This window comes from Carettochelys insculpta, chromosome 13, assembly GCF_033958435.1.
Source record: "Carettochelys insculpta isolate YL-2023 chromosome 13, ASM3395843v1, whole genome shotgun sequence".
NCBI classification, from domain to species: domain Eukaryota; kingdom Metazoa; phylum Chordata; order Testudines; family Carettochelyidae; genus Carettochelys; species Carettochelys insculpta.
This window is the reverse complement of record NC_134149.1, coordinates 6,518,812-6,534,397: the sequence shown is the minus strand read 5'-3', so window position 1 is coordinate 6,534,397 and position 15,586 is coordinate 6,518,812. Positions and strand designations below refer to the sequence as shown.

The 15,586-nt window shown below is 43.8% G+C and overlaps 1 protein-coding gene across 4 annotated transcripts in view; it reads left to right on the top strand.

The window, feature by feature from the left end:
• Nucleotides 1-15,586, top strand: part of FGF13 (fibroblast growth factor 13) — a 357,392-nt gene that overhangs the window by 192,705 nt on the left and 149,101 nt on the right. The gene's annotated exons all lie outside the window — the stretch shown is intronic.

Below are 15,586 nucleotides of genomic sequence, written 5' to 3'. Positions count from 1 at the left end.
TGAAAAATCTCTCTAACTGGAAAGTCAGACAGTGAGTTGCATATGAAACGCTGCATGGATTTGAAAGACTCTGAAAAGGATATAAGATGTACTTACATTTTTGTTTAACGATTGCCAAGGGATTGTCTAGAAAGTCATTACTCTTGCTCTCCATTTCTTCTCCCCACTTTGTACCTCATTCTTGGACCAGTATTTGGAATTAGTCAACCAACTTATGCCTTAGATTATTGGCTTAATGATTTGGTATTTGAGCTGGTTTTCTCACCACCTCTGCAGATGGTCACAATGGGGTTCAGCATGCCAGGCAAAAGACAATTGCAGGCAAGAGGCAGGAGAGTTGAACAGGTAAGGAATATCTGTGGCTCCTTGCTGAAACTACAAGCTTGTCTATTCTATGGGGAAGATGGACCCATTCAGGGTCGATCTTCCGGAGTTCAATTTTATGCGTCTGGGTACAGACACACAAAATCGATCTATCTGGGATCAGCAGTAGACCACTGAACTCCTTTTTATTGCAAGGCGTAAAGGAGGTCAACCTCCCTCTGTGTGGCTGGCCAGACAAGCTGATTGGAGAAAAGTTGATTGTGTAGCTGGAATTGTGTATCTGCAATTGACTTACCTGTCTAATATAGCCCAAGCCAATATCAACTATATTGAATTCCCTTCAGGCAGTTTTGCCACTGATCTTGGATCCTCTCCTCAGATAAATCCAGGTGTAACATATAATTGATCCCAGTTTCCTTCCTATACACTAGATGCTGTCTTTAAAGAGCTGATTCTCAGCTGAGACCTAACTACTAGTGTCTGTTGAAAAATAAAAGCTCATACCCCCTCTTCAAAGTAAAAGATGTACTTTCCTATTCCCAGGGAAAATCAATGTCCCTTTTCTGCCCCGACGGATCAGAACACAAAACATTCCACAGAGTTACCTGTATCCCTATCTCTTTCCCCTGCCTCTTCCAACCACTGTGAAACTAGAGTTTTGCTTAGAGCTCACGTCAGGTGCAAGTGAGTTGCAGCCTTTCTAGATAGTTTTGAAGAGTCCCTGTCTTTTTATCGAAGGCTTTAAATGCCATTTGATTGACAGACAAAGTTTGTTGCTTTAAAACTTCACCTAACTCAGTTGCTTATGTGTCTTTGGATGCTACAACCATCAACTTGTGACATCAGTAGTGAGTCAGCAGGCAGGTGAGGCTTGTGGTGTCATGTGAGAATTGATCAGAAAAGAAGAACACCCTCTACTTCTGGAAGTATGCTGTGATTTGAGTTTGCAACACCATTAAGCTAACAGACACAAGAAAGACCTAGATCTAGAGGTCCTGGGCAGTGTTCCCTCTATTTTTTTTCCATCCTGAGGTGGAATAAGTGTTATGTGCACCAAGATGTGTTTATGTGTCGACCAAGAGAAACATGCGGCCCACTTTGGGCAGTCTGCTGAACACCTGAGCAGCACCCAGATTTCTTCCGGCTGGTCACCCAAGCCAGTAATGTCCCTATATGAGTCTGTGTGGGAGGTCAGAAAGCTTCAGCACCCCTAAAGGATGGCTGTGGGGTGGGAGGCTCAGGGCTGAGGGAGTCCTGGATTGAGAGGGGACACAGCCCCTTACACATGCCTGGTCATTCAGGCCGTGTCTACACTAGCTTTTCTGTCCCACAAAAGCTCACCTAATAAACTATTTTGCTAGTCTTTAAAGTGCTACTTGACTGCTTTTTGTTTTGATAGTGTATAGACTAGCATGGCTTCCTCTCTGTTACTATAAAATAGCAGTCGTGTGGCACTTTAAAACTAACAAAATGATTTATTCAGTGATGAGCTTTTGTGGTTCAGACTCACTTGAACAGACAGACACATTCTCTAAAACATGTAGTAGATTGGGCCAGCAGCAAAATCTAGGTGCAAACCCAACCTTCCCAGAACTCAGATTGTGTGGGTTTTTGTGAATTCTTCTATGCTATTATCAAGCAATGGCGAAATACAGAGCAATTTGGTAGCTTCAATCAAACCAGGAATATGCAGGTAACATCGGAAAGGCCATCTGAGGTTCCTCTTTCAACTATTTGTTCTCTTAAATAGCTCAATGTAAGCTGATGTTATCTTTACAAAACATGGTCACATAAGGAGTCTGCTTCTGGAAAACTAATTTCGGTTGTGTTGTGCATTCAGGGCAGAAGCTATAATGAGAGATTAAAAAAAAAAAAACACCATTGGTTAGTCACAGCCCTGTCAACATGAGTTTTGGCCTCTTGCCCACAGTTCTGTTTTCATGTGATTTCCCCATGCCCCCCCCCCCTTAACATTCAGCCTCCCTGAAGGCATACATAACCTTTTTACATGAAAAAGCAGACAAGCCAGGCAAAGTCTGGACTGGAAGAAAAAAAAAAATCAGTGATAGCAGCTCATAATGAGGGCTGGCAGCTCTCGTCAGCCAACAGGAGACTGATTAGGTAGAAAAAGTTAAGGAAATGAACATACAACAAGCGCTCTCCATGCTAGCCCTTGGTACAGGGTGAGTTCCATTGTGCCTAGAAATAGAATGACTGACCCCACAACTGTTGTCATGGTGGCAGGGGAAGAGGAAGTTAGGACATTTGGACAACTTGTGACACGGACAGGCTGTTTGTCACCACAGCCAATTTTTGTTACACGCAGTGTCTCTCTGGAAGCTCCCAGTGCTGTGTGACTATTCATGGTCCTGGTAAGTTTGTAATTAAAGCTGCCAGCTTTCTTCTCAGACAAATCTGTCCTGTTAATATTGCTCTCCTGGTTTAAGTGTATTCATACCCATATATCTTAGTGGAGAATAAGGAAGGGGAAAGAGGGAGGGACAGATGTTTTGGAGATTGTGGAATGTTTTGGCAGCCTTTAAACTAGCAGCTACATAAAGCTATAAAAGCCATGAAAACAGTTCCTCAATAACTGGCTGTGTTCGCTCTGGTTTAATAATGGAGATGGGCCCAAGCTGCAAAATGTGGATTGGGCCCAGATCTCCTCAGTCACCCCAAAACTGTTTGGATGTAGGGTTTGATTCCTCCCAGTGCAGGAGCCCAGCTGTGGAGTGTGGACCCTCAGCTGAAGGACGTTCAGCATTGGGGGTTTGGTTCCAGCCCCTTTCTCAAAAATAAGCACAATTCATAAACTCCCTGGACAATTTAGAGGTTTAAAAAGACATGAATGAAAGGCGGTGGAGGCAGGCAGCTTTACTAAAACTCTCGTAGGCAGATTGAACTGAGTGCTGGTTGCAGCAGCTAAGTGGTCTGTGCTGCAGATTCAGCTTGTGAGCTGGTGTACAGTGTTTCCCCCATTATCTCTGTCAGGGGGCCAGACCACGAAATGTTGCTTAAATCCCTTCAAGGAGCAATTGGTGCTGGTTTCTTTGGTCATAGCTTTTCCCCACTTCCTAGGATAGGGGATGTTCCAGCTGCTGTTGGTGTTTGTTTGGTTTCCCAATTTCAATCTTGCTTTGCACGCTCACACAGTTGATGAGGAAGCATAGCCCAACGGTTAGGGCATCCACCTAAGAGCTGGTAGAGTTTCAAGTCCCTGCTCTGCCACAGACTTCCTGTGTGACCTTGAGTGAGTCACTTAGCTTCTGTGTACCTCAGTTTTCCATCTGTATAATGGGGATAATAGCACTTCCCTGCCTCACTGGAATATTGTGAGGCTAAAAGTATCAAAACTGTGCCGTGCTCAGATACGGCATCGACGTGGTCCCTACATGTACCTTCCATAGATAAGAGTATGATCTAAAAGTGCTGGCACAAACTAGAAGGGCTGACACAGTGAAACCTACAGCTGATAATGGCTTTTTTTCTTGCACAGAAATACTCGACTGATTAAATTACCGTCTCTAACCTTATATTTCAGAGGTTTTGTGTGTGTGTGTGTGTGTGTGTGTGTGTGTGTCATTCATATTAGTACTGAGAATTTTTAAAAAGAAAACAAAACCGCAAAGCAAGAACAGCACCAGCAGCTCAGTCCTGCTAGGTGCTCAACTCCTCTTCCCTGAACAAGGTTCTTAAACGTGATTAATGTGACACAGAGGGATGCTCCCACGTGGCTCGGGGATGCATGAGCTCTTAACTGAATGCCTATGAAAACAGCCTGGGCCAGGCTCTGATCCCAGGGCAAACCCAGAGAAACTCAGCTGAAGTCAGGAGAGTTGCTCATTACATTTTCCCCAGCTATTTCCTATAAATAAGATCACAATTTCCCTGAGTCCTTTGGAGGTATATTTCATGGCCTCATTACCTCAGTACAGGTTGTACCTCTGTGATCCAGCACCCTCTAGATCTGAACCCATGAATTTGCTAGACAGGGGAGGTCAGTTCTGGCTCCTCTGCTGCTGCTGTCTGTGTGGAGTCCACTCCTGGGGCAGCTGACTGACTCAACTAAACAGGCTTCTTGGGAAAAGAAGCAGGGTGGCTGCAGAGCCCTACTGCCAATGGGCTCCACTTCCTGCTCCCACAGCAGACTGCAGGGCTCCGCCTCCCCTTTCCACTGCAGGCCTCAGGGATGGTGCCCCCAGCTGCAGGAGCCTGCAGCCACCCTGCCTCTTTCCTTAAGCATCCCCATTTCTGCTCCTCCACCTTTCCCATGCTGAGCTTGAATTGTTTGCCTCGCTCTCAGGAGGCAGGGGACTTGCTGAGCGTGGACCCGGCTTTTCCCCAGGAGTGCTCTCACCAACAGAGATGCTGGAGCACAGATTGCCAAGTGACAGAAGCCCAGACTATAGAAGGTTGCTGTACCTCACAAACTTTAATGTACCCATTGCTATGCGGTATGTGAGATGTTGGGGTTATTGATGGGAACTAAAGCATAGGGAGATCAAGTTATCTAGCCAGACCCAGGAAGAGGAGGGATTTGAATCCACATTCCCCCAAATCCTAGATTAATGCCTTAACCACTGGACCATCCTTCTGCTGACGTTTTGTAAGATGTTAACAACTCACCAGGAAAAAAATGACATCTGTGGGGCACACAGTGCTGTTTCCCTGTGCCTGGTTGTCTGCCTCTCTGAACAGTATGTGGCTTAACATGTTTTAGGGTGTGAAATATCAAACTACAGGTTGAACCTCTGTAGTCCAGCATCTTAGGGACCTGAGCCAATTCAAACTAGAAAATGTGCTGAACCACTGGAGGTCAATATTGTCTCTCAGCATTACCAACAATTTCACTGCTTACTGGGCTCTTAGAAAACACTTAAGTGTCAATTAAAGCTAAATAACAGCACCGAGCACTGAGGGCCGGGACTGGTGGCTGTTAACAAACTTTATGGGACTGCAGATAACTTGGCCACACGCATGATAATTGATCATCCAGCTAACTGAAGTCATGCCGGACCATGGGTGTTATCAGAGTGGATTGTGCCGGACTAGAGCGGTTCAACCTGTAAATCTTTCATTACAGCAGTATCTGGGAACTAGCCATGTTTAACGTGGGAGTGGGGATGAGATAGGGAACGAGCTGGTTGTATTGCTGGCACAACAATTTTCACGTCCCTTAAGAACATTGGTAACTCTGTGTGAGGTTATAGGTCTGTTACAGGAGTGGGTGGGTGACGCTGAAATGCACAGGAGGTCAGAGTGGATCACGATGGTCGCTTCTGGCCTTAGAGACTATGAAGCTCTAAAATATTCCCAACAACAAGCACTCTGGACCAGCGGGAGGAAAGCCATTTAAGATGTTGTGGTCAGGTCTCTCTGCACATTTCAGTGCCTGGATCTACACTCCTCATACATGACAGCTGGGATCTGCAAGGTCACTTGGGAACTGCATTTGCTCAGCTTTTCAGAGGCTCCAAGTGCCCCGTTAATGGGATGGGCTGTATGTACTTTGCTAACTGCTGCTGGCTGACAGCTCTGTCACCATATTGCTCTCTGTCTAAACAATCAGCTTTGTGCAGTGTTATCAGCTCAGAATGGAACCCTGCTAGTTTCCAGCAGCTGAGACATGACCTATAAAGCATGGGAAATTGTTTTTAACTGGAAAAAATCTCTCTCATTCTTACTTTCAACAGTGAGAAACTTCTTTTTTCTGAGTTAGATCTCTGCTATAAGGCTCCAACAAGTCAAGGCACGAGATAAATCACAGCCATCTCCTATGGGTTGCCTCCTGGTGTGCCTCTAACACCCTCCTTGCTCTCTGGGACTCCCCACCACCCTGGGCTAGATCCTCTGATCTTCCCCAGACTCGGTACAACATCAGGGTAACCACCCCCTCTTCAGAGCAACAGAGGCAATGCACCAGTTCAGCTCTGGGAGGAATCAGCTCTCATGTCTCAGCACCCAGGAATGAACCCCCCACACGCCCCAAACACACACAAAGGGCATCCATCACGTCATTTAAAAATTTTACACAGAGAAAACCCCTTATCAATGAGAGAGAAAGAGATAGACAGGTTGCTCCACACCTGCGCGCGCACACGGTAAGAGTGATTTACACTGAGCTTGGTAGTAAACACGTGTTTTTATTAAGCATTAAAAATAGGATTTCAGTGGTTGCAAGTGAAAACCAGTCGAAACAAGTTACTACATTAACATGACCAAAAACCACTTAGGTAATTCTAACCCAATAAGAAACTTGTTACATGCAAATTTTACCCTAAGCAGTAGTTCTAAATATCTCTTTCACAAGTGAAGCAGCCTTCTAAATAGGGCCCAATCCTTCCCCCGGACGGTCTTATTTGGTCTTAGTAGGCATCTTGGGTGGTACGGGGAGGTGTCTCCTAGTGCCTGGCAACTGCCCCTATTGTTTGGCTGCCCCCTTCCTTAAATCCCTTTGCCAAAGACAGGGCTTCTTTGTGTTAAACTTTTCCCACCTTGAGTGGAAAAGTACTAGATCCAAAATGGATTCCAGCATCAGGAAGCCTGGCCGCGTGTCTTTCTAGGACCAACCACCATTTAGGCTTACAGAACAAGCAAGGCTATTCACAAATCTTTGTTTAGCAAGCCAGCCAGATTCCGGGGCCTCAATAGTGGGCCGTATTAGCACGTTAAAAATTATAAACAGCTTCACACTTCATATTTCTAACTTCACACACAAAGAATGACACATGCACAAAAATAGGGTATACAGATTCAGCAGACTGTAACTGTAAAATTGGTATGTTTTTGCATCAAGCATCTTGGAGTTATACATATTCATAAGCCAGTTTTCATAAAGCACATTGGGGACTGTGACAGCAAGAAATCCAAGGAACAAAGTAGCTTTGGCAGAATCTTCGCACAATAGAACCGGACATCATGCTGTCTCTCATGGACCACCAATTATGGTTCTCCCGCTGGCCTGCTTTTACCAGGGCTATCCTGAGGTGGGGTCAGAGGTCTCTGGCAACCCTCCCCAACAGTGCCAAAGGTGCAGGGCTTGAGGCAACCCACCCAGGGCTCAGGTCCCACTCTGTCCCCATCCTGCCCCATTACCTGCTCCACCAGGGAACAGAGTCCAGGGATTACTTGGGGCAGAGGGCCAGCCATGGAGCAGGGAGCAGGGCTTGCCTGCCCTCCTGCTCCCACCACACGGTAGGGGTGTCAGGGGTTACCTGTGTAATATATTTGGACAGTTCACACTCGTAGGCATTTTAGCGAGCAAAAATGTGTAATGATATTAGCAGCCTTATGGTCTTTCTCAAAAGAGGGTGTATTTTAATTCCCCAGCCCCTGGTATTGCCAGATAATGGCTGCTTTACATACGCTTCTTCCCTCTGTATTCAGTTCACAGACAGTTCTTTTAGCTTCTCTGTCCTTTGTTGCTGTGTGGTGTTGTCTTGGAATAACGATTCGTTGCAGAGCCACGGCCATACACTTTGCACATCTGAAGGAGAATGTTTTGAGCAAATGATTCACGTTGACAGCCCTCTTACTCCTCTCATCTTTTAGAAACGGTTTCGGCTGCCAACAGCCCCCTTTCAATGGAGGAAAGTGCTCTGGTCTGCTTCATTGCTCCATCCTTCCATAATCCTCCTGCGAAGGTGTCAGTCTTGGCTCTTAATGCCCGTGGCTTTAAAACCAGAGAGGAAATTCTTTATGAATAATGAACATTCTTCTTTGTATCCTATTCAGCGACATGACCAAATACCATCAATACATAGCCTTTGAATAAGCAATAGCTTCTTTAGTGTTAATATGTAAATATCGCCCTTTGTGTTAAGAGCTCACCATGAGATTCTGTGTGGGGATAGCTTGGAAGATAAGGGGTTGTTTGATGACTCACCAGTTTGTTATAAATTCATTGTATTTAATAGCTCATATGTTTCTGAGGCTTTTCCTTTCAAAGGCTTTCAGACATCTGTATTAAAATTATAGCATGGAGAGATTCATCAGAGAATTCAACTATTTAACTTTTGAAGTCACCTAACAAAGAAGAGGAGAGTATCTGGAATGTGTTTACAAGGAAGCTAGAACAAGTGTAGTGTTAACAAGGAAGCCATGGGAGGTGTATTGTTCGTCAGCTAACAGAACAGGTAAAAGGGGTCAACCAAAATAATCACTCTCCTAGTACATGGAGTGAGGAAGCTAATGATACTCAACAACAAAGAAGAGGTCAAAGAGAAACTCAAGACAGGCAGGTATGGCATACCTTGTGTGTGTACTAAGCAACATTTAATAACTCTGAAAGGATTCAAATTAAGTGCTGCCCCATGTTATCATGTGATCAAGGTACATTCCATATGCATCATACATTCTGGATAGAGAGCGAAAATTCTGCTTCGGACAACCTCGCAAGCTCTGGAGAGGTCACATTACTGGTGGAGAGTCTAAGGTGAATTCTAGCTGAGCCAGCTGTCATTTCTCCAGAAGAGTCTCCTCTATAGAAGCAATAGGTTTCCACACTGCAGTAGGTGCCTATAACCGCTGCATGCCCAGGCATAACATGATCCTGAGAAAGGAAGGAGTCATGACTTTGCCCTCCCCTCAATCACAGAGGCTCTGGGAGGGAACAGAGACTGTTCTCCCTCAGGGGATTCTGTCCAGTCCTGGGACATGAGGCGCCCAAGCTGTAATCTGGTCCATAGATGGTAAATGCAAGTTTCATCTGTCCTAGGATACATCCTGTTACCTGAAAAAACATAGAGCCAAGACTACAGTTAACAAGAGAGAGTTACTGTATCTCTTCATTCATTTGGATATCATCTAATGTTGTTTAGATACTCACCATGTTTAACATGCAATCTCATAACCCCTGATTAATGGCCTAATTCCATGGTGTCTGAGGGCAGGTCTATACTAAAACTTACACTCAATTGTAGATTCACAGTTCTGGCTACAGCAATTGCGTTGCTAGAATCAACTTATCTGCTGCAATCGACTTACCTGGTCATCTTCGCAGAGGAAGGTCGATGGGAGAAACTCTCCTGTCAACCTCCCTTACTCCTCACAATATCGAGGAGTCCGGGGGTCAACTGCCGGTCCCAGACACTTCAGTTCTGTGCAGCTTTACCAGGCACACAAAATGGAACCCTGGAAGATCGACCACGACTGGGTCAATCTTCCGCATAGTATAACTGAGACTGGAAATCAGACATAAAGTCATGGCAGTGAGAGTAGTTAACCACAGGAACAATTTATCGGGGGGCTGAGGCAGATTCTCCATCACTGACAAGATTAAAATGATGATTGGCTGTTTTTCTAAAAGATCTGCCCCTGGAATTATTTTGGGGAAGTTCTATGGCAGGCTTCCTGCTTGGATGTACTTAAACATAGGTTGCCGTTAGTTTGTGTCTTTAGCATGTTGCTTATCAATTTGTTTCTCACCCTGCCTTTATCCAATGACTTATTTGTCAGATTCTGTGTTCCTTCCTATCTACCTTATTAGGATTCTACTTCCAAATTTTGAAGGATTCTTTTTGCCTATAAGAGCCTCTGTTTAAAAAGTGGCACTCTTTTGTTCTTCCTACTGTCTATACATTTACCTTTATTATGGGTAAATAGAAGGCATTTTAACCTTGCTGGATGGGGCAGCTGCCCCCAGGTCTGGCATTTCAGAGAGCCCAGAGCTCCTGCCAACACCTCTCATACTTTAGCAGTGGCAGCACCTGGAGCTACAGGCCCCTTTGAATTGCTTCAACAGCTGGAGCTCAGTGCACAGCCTGGTCAGCACTGAGAGACAAGCGCTCTACAACTTGCCCCTTCCACCGCTGGCCAGGTCCCCCTCTTGACTTGCCCCAGTGCCCATGGAGGTTCTCGGTGCTGCTGGTTACTGTGATGGGTTTTGATATTTCTCCCCTTGAAAGGACGTTAAATTTAATTACACTGTGGTCACCAGTACCCACTAGTTTAACTATACAGGATGCACTCGTCTAATTCAGCACCCTCGGGACCTGACCATTGCCAAACCAGAGAATTTGCCACACCACAGGAGATCTGTATTGTCTAGCAGCATTACCAACACTTCCACTGCTTACTGGGCTCTTTGAAAACATTTAGGAGTAAATTACAGCTAAATAACAGCACAGAACACTGAAAGCCAGGACTGGTGGCTGTAAACAAACTTATGGGACTGTGGGAAACTTGGCCACACCCAAGACAAGTGGTGGTCCATCTATCTAAAATCTTGCCAGATGAGAGAATGCCAGACTAAAGAGATGCACCCTGTAGTTGCATCCTGGGCCAGGTCCTGAGTGCCGTGTAGAAATAAATCAAGAATTCACTCTTCCAGCTGGGGTTCCAGGATCAGCTGCTCAAAGATGCAGTGATTAATAGCATCTGCGACTCTTATCTCTGCATCAAGCCCTGGGGTGAAATCTACCTAGACAATATGAGGCTAGTTGAATCCTTCCTATAGTGTCCAATATCTGATGCCCCAGAGGGAGTGAACAGAAGAGATAGTCAGGAAAGTGATGCCTCTCCTGACATCCATATCCAAGCTCTGACAAACAGAGGCTAGGAACATCATTTCTCCCTATCCTGGCTAAGAACCATTGATGGACCTAACCACCATGAATGTATCTAATTCTTTTTTGAACCCTGTTAAAGTCCTGATCTTCACAACCTCATGTGGCAAGAACAACAAGAAGTCCTGTGGCACCCTGTAGAGTAGCAGATATTTTGGAGCATAAGCTTTTGTGACTCATGCATCTGACGAAGCGGGTCTTTGCCCCCAAAAGCTTGTGCTCCAAAATATCTGCTACTCTGTAAGGTGCCACAGGACTTCTTGTTGCTTTCGAAGATAGAAACTAACACGGCTACCTCTCTGATACTTGTCATCTGGCAAGGAGTTCCACAGACCTACTGTGCGCTGTGTGAAGAAAAATTTCCTTTTGTTAGTTTTGAACCTGCTCCCCGTTATCCACCTGCTATCCGCTGCTGGATACTCTCTGATGAACACAAGCTAACTCCTGTCTGCCTGATTTTTCAGCTGCATTAAATAAGACCGGCACATTTATTTAGTGAAAGGGAAACCAGAGTATACACAAAACCTGTTTATACAGAGCAACAAGATGCTGGGTAGCTGATATCTTTTAGACTCAATCTGTTCACATTATGCGACAGTCAGTTATTTCTACGAAGACTTGCTGGTGTAGCTTTATAAAATTGTGCAGAGCAAAACAAGAGGGGCGAAGTTTACCTCTCACAGCAATATCAAAATCCAGTGGCCACTCACTGGATTTGTACAAGAATGACTAGAGCAGAATTTAACTCCAGGAGCTAGAGCTGAGGTAAATCAGAATAGCTCAAATGGTGTCCATAGTGAAGAGTGTTCAGCTGTACCAAGGTGCCGAATGATCTCAGCTGCATGGGGGTGGGTGCAATATGAAAAAAACTGAACAGAACAATAATAAATAGAAACAAAAAAGCCACCCTTGCTGGGCCTGGTTTATTAATGAAAGAAAATTCCTCTATACTATTATATGAGACACCAGCCTCACCATCTTTTCTGACTACTCATCCCTTGTGCTTACATGACCGCAGTACATATCTATTCTACAGGCTTGGCTATTCTTTAAATAAGTTCCTTTGCTCAGGAGTCTATCTGCCCCAAACCCTAATTCTGTCCATCCCTCCACTTTTTAGTTGCATGGCATTGTTAAGAAGCTGGCTGGGTCAGAGTCTCAACACTACACTCTTATCAGTCAGATCAATAGTTGATCACAGGGGAACGTTACTCATCTGCATAGTCACCAAAGTGGTAATTAATCTATCTGCAGTATCCCTGGAGGATGTATCCACTGATATGCAAATCTGTAGTTCCAGCAAATCAGGGCATGTCAAATAATGGTTTTTCCACTAAAGCCATCCAATTTTGGATCTCATGAATTGTGCTTTGCTTCTTACAGAGATGGAGCTCCAGAGTTAGAGAAGGTCCCAGTAACATGAATGGGAAAGGAGTCTGTGATTTCACTGAATTAGCACTCTTAAATATTCAGTCATTTTGAAAAAGTCACTAATAACGTGAGTCAAATTCATGACCACTGTCAGTTCCTCTTTTAAATCTAGCTTTCATGTCACCATCAATATGCTCTTTCTGGTTCTACAGTAGATGATGTCAAATATCATGACACTAAAATGAACTGTATTTATTAATTTTTATGTAAATTTAGTCATGCCACTGTGATTAGCAAATGAACTAAGCAAAAATTATTTGAGTGGATGGTTGAAGATTCTGTTTGCTGTGTAAGCGGCCTTCACTACGTGAGTACAATTGATATCCTATTCCAGAGTGGTGATGGATGTAGATCTTAATATAATTGGTGTGCCTCGAACGTTATTAGTATGTGTTAGAGTCAGACACTTGTTAGATTCATTTTAAATGTCTGAAACGTCTGTATTAACATACTGCAATGCATAGAACTGATTTCTAGTTTAAAGTGACAAGCAGCAATAAATTTGGACAGCTAGGTATTTAGAAAAAAGATTCTTCTCTAATGCATGGTTACAAAACTTAGTGAAGCTAATTACCAAGAACTTGATGATTGGGAATGGAATCAGCATTAATACGCTGATGTTTTTGTTTCTGTATCCACAGTACTAAGACTGAATGAAAATTGTTCATTTAAAAGTTTAAAATGACATTTTAGAAAATATGTATATTTAAATATGAATATATGTTCAGTGGTCAATCAGTGCTGAATAGAAGAAAATGCACAGTGCCACACAGAAAGAGCTTTCATGCTACTGGTAGGTTTTGCACCAATGACAGCTTTCTTCTAATAGTTGTTGGACCGGGGCAAAAGATATTTGTTGAATATTTAGCTGTTGGAAACTCGGCACCTGGACATTTGACAAAGGGGGATTTATCTCATACTCTGTTTTCAGACTGAGACAAATAATTTTATAGTGAGTAACTTGATTCAACAAAGGGGTAGCTGTGTTAGTCCATAGCTTCACAAATAACAAGCAGTCCTGTAGCACTTTAGAATAACAAATTTATTAGGTCGTGAGCGTTCTTCATCTGAAGAAGTGGGTCTTACCCACAAAAGCTCATGACTTAATAAATGTGTTAGTCTCTCAGGTTCTATAGGACTGTTTGCTCAACAAATTTCTCCTCTTGTTCTGATCACGTGTGCCTTGTATGATTTCTACCAATCATTTGTCGAACCATGCTGTGATGATTTGTCATTAAAAGCTTGAGCACCTTTGGCTAATTATTATTGGACCTCTATGGGTGAGAGAGCATGTTTTCTGTTCTCTGATTGGATGAATAGATCATTTTTCTGGGGTGCAATATTCACATTCCCAAATTGAAAGAATGCTTCTTATCAGACAGCAAACATAGTTTTGAATAGTTTTCAGTGAATTTTCCTAGTAGTAAAATCATTTGCTAGAACTTCTTCAGAAATTGAACATAAAAAGGGGCATGGACACAGTCAAAATAAATTACTATTAAAACTCAAACGAATATTCATAGGTAATATATTGCAGAATGTTCCCAATTTGGTTCGTTATCTATGCAGTAATGCAAGACGCTCTTTTTCTGAAAAGGTGCTTTCTCTCAATTCTAGACATGCATAAAGAAGAAAATGGGCTTCCGAAATGTTTTTATTGAAAATGTTCTTGGTGATTAAAATACGGTGTTCACGTAAAAATGGGTCCTCTGCCATTGTGGTAGCCTCTGATTTATGTTGTAACATGCATAATACAACATAATACATCAAGTGGGCTTAAATTTTAAGTTATACTTTTGAAACATAACTCCTGAAGTTAGACATTAAAATCCCCTTTAGTGGCCTGTTTTATTGCCATATCTCCTGTTGACAGTGGGAATGGCTGACGAAAAGTAGGCCTGTGTGCTCTGTATCTTGTTGCAGTCAGCAACGGAAATTGGTCCAATAAAAGATGTTACCTCTCCCACCTTCTCTGTGTGGTTAAACAACCCTGGTTTGGCAACTTTTGCTTCCAGCAGCCATGGTTACTCTTAGCTAAGTGACCCCCAACATGTCCCCAGTTCCAATTTGCCTATAGCTGTCTTGCCCTGAAATGCCAAGGCCTCTTCTGGAACATTTAGAGAAGTCATAGGGTCACTTTGCTCCCGGAAGAGACAAAAACCACTGTAGTTCTGCACTTGAACTGGAGTTAATAGCCCAGTTCAAACACAGCACTGGGCTGGTTTAGATTAAATGTAAAATGTTTGCTAACAAAAGGAGAGGGAGTTTTTAGCGAGTTCAGGTGGTGTTCAACCTGAAGGCATGCTTTGTGACCTCTACGAAACGTAATGACATTGTGGCCGGTGAGGACCACTTTATGTTAACAAAGTCTCCTCCATTGCCATTGCTGTACATAAGACGTATGCCTGCTTGAGCCGAAAGACAACCGGCTTTACTGCCAAAATTTCACTGGCTTTTGGTATGTCAGCACTTTTAAAGTGTAGGAGGTCCTAAAGAAGTCCAACTGTGTGAGCAGAAACAGCAAAGGTTGCTCCATTGTTCAGACCTCAGGGAACAGCAGCATTAGTTTTTACAGCCCTGTCCTTTGTGGGATGCTGTAACAATGCACATTTACCCTGCTCTGGCAATGGGTTAGGAGACAGGAGAGCACTGATGAAATTGGGTACTCTTCCAGCAAAGCACTTCAGCTTGTGTTCTTCTTTAAGCATGCTACTGTAGGGCTTGCTCAAGCAGCACCTTAATTCCCACTTCCAAGATTTTTTTGAATAAAACTGGAGTTCCGAGCTGCGTGTTGAGCAGTCTCCAAGGAAAGAATGGCTTGCGCTGGGTGGAGAGGAGAGAGGGCATGTAAGAAGCTGCTGAAAAGGAAGAGCTTTGCTTGCGTTAATAGGAGCTTTGCCAGCAGATCTAGGGAAGTCATTATTCCCCTTTATTCGGGACTGGTGAGGCCATACCTGGAGTGTTGAATCCAGTTCTGGTCCCCCACTACAGAAAGGATGTGGATGCATTGGAGAGAGTCCCGAAGTATATTTTAGGGCAGCAGAAATTTTTAGGGGGCTGGAGCACATGACTTTTGAGGAGAGGCTGAAGGATTTGGGGCTTATTTAGTCTACAGAAGAGAAGAGTTAGGCGAGGGATTTGATAGCAGCCTTCACCTACCTGATGTGGGTTCCAAAGAAGATGGAGAGGGGCTGTTCTTAGTGGTGACAGATGACAATGGGGAACAATGGTCTCAAATTGCAGTAGGGCAGGTCTAGTTTGGATAT